This window comes from Dipteris shenzhenensis, chromosome 29, assembly GCF_047967505.1.
Source record: "Dipteris shenzhenensis isolate YYH24624 ecotype China chromosome 29, Dip_SZ_1.0, whole genome shotgun sequence".
NCBI classification, from domain to species: Eukaryota; Viridiplantae; Streptophyta; class Polypodiopsida; order Gleicheniales; family Dipteridaceae; genus Dipteris; species Dipteris shenzhenensis.
This window is the reverse complement of record NC_141624.1, coordinates 29,727,982-29,735,285: the sequence shown is the minus strand read 5'-3', so window position 1 is coordinate 29,735,285 and position 7,304 is coordinate 29,727,982.

The following is a 7,304-nucleotide window of genomic DNA, read 5'->3' as shown; positions in this document are numbered from 1 at the left end:
ATGTGTTTGTGGGGATAAAGTAAGGGTCCAAGAGAGAAAGTGATCATGCTTCCATGTTAGCAATTATGAACTGACCTTCACATGGACAATTCAAGGAGTAGAGAGTGAGCACTCATAGACCTGTGGGGAGAAACTGGAATAGGATCATAAGCCTTCAACAAAAGGGGATTGCCAACAAAAATGTGCTTATTAACAATGTCAATGGATATGTTATTTCATCATTTTATGTCCTCTTACATATTGTAGTATCCCATACTTTTGTGATTGTCTAAATCCTAGATAAGTTGAATTAAAGAAATTTGACAAGCGAACAAGGATATCATTAATACATTGAACATGAGACTTATGGCTAAGGAGATGAATGTCGCCAATACGAGGATGTACACTTTGATGAAGAGGAATCAAGATTAGCACTAGAATTGACATATGCCAACCAAGATATGGCCATCAATTAGAATCTTTGTTGTGTTTATAGTTCAATGATGGAGTGTGTACTATGTATTGTCTCTATTATTGTCATTATAATGGGGTATCTTGGTACTTAGTTATTTGAGCATGGTCAACTGCTTTGAGCTATTTTATTGTAGCATGGCTTCATTATTTTGAGTTGATAGGGCTCTATTGGTTCCATATAAACATTATATTATAAATTGTTTTCTTTATTTTAAAAAAATAAATACTTTTCAATAGCTCAAGTGGAAATCAAATTCTTGTAGTGACTTAGACAATAGAGCTTTTTCATTGACTTAGACTTGGTTGCTTTCAAGTCCTTTTTATAATTTCTTAATTAGATATGTGGTGAGGGGTATTTAGGCACCTAGGCTAAGTAGAGCCATGTGGAAGTTGGAAGGTCACAAGTCATGTGGAAGTTAGAAGGTCACAAGTCATATAGATTAGTGGCAATTACCAAGGACCATGAGGGGTAGTTATCACTCCTTTTAGATAATGGTATCTTGATGTATGGCAATCAGACTACTACCTGACTAGGATTTCAGACCATATTTTCCCCTTTTGGCAAGCTCGATACTGATCGGATGCACAATTCTCCGTGCTCCTAATGACTGTGTATTGTTGGGAGAAGAAAGATTTTGCATGCATCTTTCTCTGTTGTATCTACTTTTGCCTTCAAGGATACATTTTGAGCTTGTAATACAATCCGACTTCTATCTAACTAGCTTCTTTTTCTGCAGTGTCTTGTTGTCTTTGCATTGCTTATGCATATTTATGTTCTGTATCCCACAACACATTTGGCGATCCTGCCTCTAAACGACCTCGACTTGCTTTGGTTGTGATAGACCAATTGACCAAGAGCTCAAAACGTGTTCTGACTCCAATCTACGGCAAGCAACTACACTATGGAAATCATGAGTGAAAACAACACGTGAAGAATTTCCAACACACAGTAGCACCATCGACCTTGCTCAGAAGGCGGAGGTGCAAAAATACAAGACTCGCACATCTACATCAAGACAAGGGTGGCGGAAGGTGATCGGAAGATATCACAACCAACATCCGACCAATATGGATTGGCGACTTTCCACGATGGCAAAGCATCCAACTAGGATTGTATGCATTCCCATCTTGTCTAAAGCTAAGTAAAGTGACCTCTCTAAGATCATAACCGACCATGACTATGTCTTCTTCAACATCAAGTTGCTACGACAAACTTGACATAATAGCACTAGTTTCTCATGGAAAGTCTCAAGACAGATGTTAGACAAGGAGGATAGAGAGCCTTACTTCACCCGAGAAAGAGCCCAAGCACAAGCTGAAGATCAACCAAAAGACACAACAATCACTGAACTTTTCGACAACAGTACAAAGGATCGACAGCAGTACAGGAGATGCAAGGCAAGGCTTGTTGCACTGAGGAGAGCACCACACAATCCTGAGGATGGAAATGAGATCTTCAAAGTGGTTTGGTGCTCCTATTTTGACTGTCCGACCATAGTATGACTTGTAATACAGTCCGACTCGTAATACAGTCTGACTTCAAGCATGATGAAAGCATTAATTCCTCAAGATTGACGTCTTTACTAGATGATTCAAAGTGCAAACTAGAAGTAAATTTGACTTTCAAACATCAGATTCAGTCTTGTTTTGACTATCCGCGACCACAGTCCGATCGTGTAGTCTGACTTGCTTTGACAGGAACCCGACTTGCTAACAGCCCAATAGAAGCCGACCATTGTTCTCTCATTATTAATCTATTATTTGAAAGCCGACTTGACAACATAATTCTACATTATATCAGCTTTCAGGACGTGTTTTCATTCAGAAATGGAAGAGGTTTTCTTGTTGGATTGAGCTCCGACTTGTGTTTGATTGTCGTACGACAGTCCAACACAATTTCAAATGACAAATTCTAAAGTCCGACAGATTCATAGAAAGTTTATGGTGATGGTGAATCTGCACTTTGGTGTCAAGCAAGAAGATGATGACAATCCGATAGAATTCAAACTGTTTTCTGTTGGGACAAATCGATGTAATGGGATCATACCAAGGGTCATAAGGTCTATGATTGTGAGTATGATCACATGAGTGAATGTGTGAACACATGTGTGTGTGTAGGTGTGACTGATGATGTGTCAGTCAATAGGTGTGATTGAGAGAATCAGGGAGTGATTATAGGATCTAAGGATTCCATCCTGAGATCATCGATAATGTCAAAGATGTATACTCTCTTGCCTATATATTGGGCATTCTCCATGAATAAAGTGTTATGTTTTATGATCCATTGCTTCCATTGTGCTCCACTTTAACATTTTCTGAGGTAGAAAACTAATAGTGGAGGTCACTACTACAGTAATTGTTCAAGGTTTTTCTCAACCTTAATATTTTTTTGTTTTTGGTGAAGTGAGAAAGAAAAAATTCAATCTTTGTTTGGAAAAGGATCATAGGATTTTTGCATGTTCATATTTGAGCAAGCTATGTTAAAAAGGGGATATATGCAAGTGTTTTTTCTTTGCCGAATTGGTTGAAGAACTGTATTGCATCATCAAAGTTTTGAGAAAAGCTTCTTCATCTAGGAAGTTGGAAAAAGCCAAAAGCAAGTTGGCTGATTTTTTTGAGACATTGCATCGTGCTTATCCTTATGTTGATGAACATAACCACAAATCATGATCAAGATTGAGCAAAATAGAAACATTGCAGTCAACCGTAGAGGAGTTAGAGGACACATATGCTAGTGATGGTGATAATGATGATAGTGAGGATGATTACTTTGTTTGCCAATACATTGGGCCAGCCATGATGACGGATGAGAGTACCCAAGCGAACCCAGTGAGCCAAAAGAGCCAACAAGAGGTCGCAGTGGTATCCACCTTCACAATGGATAGTTCCCATGATTTGGTAGATGATTATGATCACCATGATGATATGATTTGGTAGATGATTATGATCACCGTTTGTGCAGTTATACTTTCAGCTGACATGCATATGTCTCATGATGAGGCAGGATTACAGGTTTCTCATGCTCATGACAATGATACTCATGTTTCTCAAATGGATATTGTTGTTTATAATTTGGTGGACATGCCTTTATGTGTTGATGTTCCATTGGATGATGCTTTATATGAGAATGATGCCGATGATGCTATTGCTCAGGATATGGTCATTGTTTCTTAGGGATATGACATGATGCTTGATGATACATATTCCATGCATGATGAGATGCAAGTTGCTGGTGTATGCCATGATATTGAGGGTCTCTACCATTGTTTGAGCAGCCATGATAGGGCTGATTTGTTTATTTGTATCATGCTACATATGGATGGATGTTCAGGATTATGCTTATGCATGATATGGCATGATGAGATAGCATGGATTTTCCTATGCTATTGTCTTGCAGACATGATATTTTTATGGCCCTATGTGTTTATATCTTTTGTTATCATGCCTTCACTATGTTGGTTGAAGACCTTCCTCATGCATGCCAGTGCATGAGGAAGATGGAGCAGATTGATGGAGATGTTTCTTATGATGCAGATATGGCTCTCATGGAGCCCATGGATACTTATGCTTCAGCTATTGGTACTTCATCGACATACTTTTATGAGTAGTGCTATGCTTACTCCATGTCTACTCCATGCTAGTGGAGTCTAGACATACTCATATGTTCATGGTTCTATATTTTCATTTTCTATCAGCATGTATGGATGATGTTATACTTGATAGGTTCCCAGCCCTGGCATGTAGCCATGAAATGGTACAATTGTAATCAACAAAACCTACACCAAGGAGGTTAAGAAGGGTTTGTGTCTATGCTTTTTTGTTCCAAAAAGAGCTACCCATCGAAAGTGCCAGGTGTTGAGGGGTATTTAGGCCCCTAGGCTAAGTAGAGCCATGTGGAAGTTAGAAGGTCACAAGTCATGTGGAAGTTGGAAGGTCACAAGTCATACAGATGAGTGGCAATTACCAAGGACCATGAGGGGCAATTATAACTCCTTTTGGATAATGGTATCTTGATGTATGGTAGTCAGATTACTGCCTGACCAGGATTTCAGACCATGTATACCCTTTTGGCAAGCTCGATGCTAATCGTATGCACAATTCTCTATGCTCTTGACTGTGTATTGTTGGGAGAAGAAAGCTTTTGCATCTATCTTACTCTGTTGTGTCTACTTTTGCCTTGAAGGATACATTTTGAGCTCATAATACAGTCTGTCGACTTCTGTCCGACTTGATTATGTTTATGCATTGCCTTCTTATCTCTGCATTGCTTATGCATATTTCTATTTTGGGCAAGTTTAGCCCACAATGAGGATTTTGAATTTGAAATAATTTAAAGAATGCCTCCAATTAAAAACTCAACAGAATAGATTGCCTTGGTGCTACAGAGAGTGCAATGCAATGCAAAGCTTTGTATTAGAGCTTGGAAAAAGTCCCCCTAGTATGTTAAACCCTAGTTAATAGGAAGCTCGGGTAAGTAGGTCACCATGATCGGGGATATGACTGCTTGAGTAGAGACCATGCAGGCAAGCTAGAATAGGATTTGGCCAACACAAGTAGTGCGCCTTTGAGCTTCTAGGAAAGACGAAAGGCTAGGAACATTGATGGAACAATCGATGAGAGTGGTTCAACTGACTTTTAAGAACAAGCTTAGAAAATAGTTTAGCTTAACCACCTAAGTCCAAATCAAGGCTCTTAGTGTATATAGATTGAATGCAACTTGTAATGGGCTCTTTTCCATACTAGTTCTAGTCCAGTTGTTGCTATGTAGAGGCTAGAAGGATTATGTCAAAGATGTTGCTGCTCATAGAGTCTTGTGTCTTAAGCTAAGGCAAGCAAGAGTGAGTTTGAGTCTTGTATTTTTAGTTCCATGGCTACGAGCCATTTGTATCACAAATAGATTTCTTGAATTAATATAAGTGTGTTTGCATATCTAAATTGTAATTTTGCACACTACTTGTATTCCACTCAAGTGTGTATTCATTCGCCTGTTGGAACAGTGTAGATAATGAGGCAAATGTTGAGGCACACTGAACAACACTTTATTCATGAGTGGTTATATATATAGGCAACTGCCTCCGTGTTAGTAGATCTCAGATCCACAATCATCTCCATAATTAGCTCAATCAGTTACCTCCTATGATCACTCCAATCCCACACATCACACCAACCTAACTGCCAAGTCACTAGACTAACCTACTGAGGTGCTCACACAACTTCACACACTGTCCCACAATCAATAATGTCTAGACCATATGCTATGCCAAAAATATCAATTTGTTCTAACACCCCCCACAAATTGATGACCTCATCCCTTGGGAGCAGTACATTGGCTTGCCCACCATCATGTGACAACACACATGGCCCCAACCTGTGACTCATTGCTAGGATTCTTGGTTTACAATGGGTGGTGTCTCTAGAACTACCAAGTACATGGACAACAAGCACACTCAACTGACTTAAAGGAAAAACATATCATTTTAGGATGGACTATCCATGGTAGAGCACCTTATTGACTCCAAACACACAATCCTAATTTAAGAGTTTAGAGCCAATGCCCTCCTAGATGAAAGTCTCCTCAATCGATTCCTCATTGGTAGAGGTATTTGCAGCATCTTGGTCTAGCTCTTTCTTCCTGGTCTTCATAGTTTCCGAGAGCACAAGCATATCATTGTTGGTACAGCTCCTTTGTTTTACTGCTCCTTTCTTAGTGAAGTATGCTACTAAAAGAGTAGCCTCCAGCAAGTTGACTTCAACTTTATGATCACATGCATCCCATATGCCTTCAAATAAATCAAATATGAAGAGGGTATTACCTCTTGTCAGTAGAACAAGGGCAATGTCTACTCTTGAACATAGAAGCTCATATGACTCGTAAGTCAGTGGGCCTCCTTGTCTACTCTTCCTTGGTGTTGTCCTCCTTGGTTTTCTTGGCTAAAACCACACTTGTGCACCCTTGAGAAGTAGGCATTATGCCAAGTAGCCAAATTCACGTTAGTTTTTTGAAAAATGCACTATTAAGGTTGTACATAAGTCCCAAATTCTTACCCACCATGTGCATATAAGGAACAAGGACTTTTGGCTATGGGTGTACTATATAGAAGGTATCTTTGATTTTCAAGCACACACTCATGTTATTTTAGTATATTTGGACATATTTTTACAATTGAAGAAGCATGGTATTAATCAAATGCAATTCCTCAATGGGCCGTCTTGGCACCATTTCAAATGCCTTCAACAAAACAGTAGCAAAGGCCCCCCCACCTACGACATAATTAGTGGTGCTATCTCCCTCCTGAAAACCAGCATGCCCTTGGCTCTTTCTCATTATTTGCAACCCATTGGCTTTTTTTATCTCCTGATTGTCCCAACGAACCATACGTACCATAATTGAAACATAGTTGCCTACAATGTTTGGTATCCCCATAATTTGTGTCAATTCAGCAAGATCCTAGGAACCCTTGAGCACGACAGAATTCAAGAAATCACAAATCAAAAGAACTTGCCGTTCATGCCCACATAAATTCATTGCATGCTTTCTTCACCTCCAATTCCACCTCATAATTCCACATAATTTGTGTCAATTCAGCAAGATCCTAGGAACCCTTGAGCACGACAGAATTCAAGAAATCACAAATCAAAAGAACTTGCCATTCATGCCCACATAAATTCATTGCATGCTTTCTTCACCTCCAATTCCACCTCGTAATTCCATGCCTTCCTCCGAGTGAGAGGTCTCATCTCCTTTGTTAACTCCAATTCTGTTTCATCCATGATGTCCTTCACCTTCTGCCTCATACCACGCTCTTCACCAAACCATTCATTGCAAGGGAGCGCACCCCCAAGACTCCTTG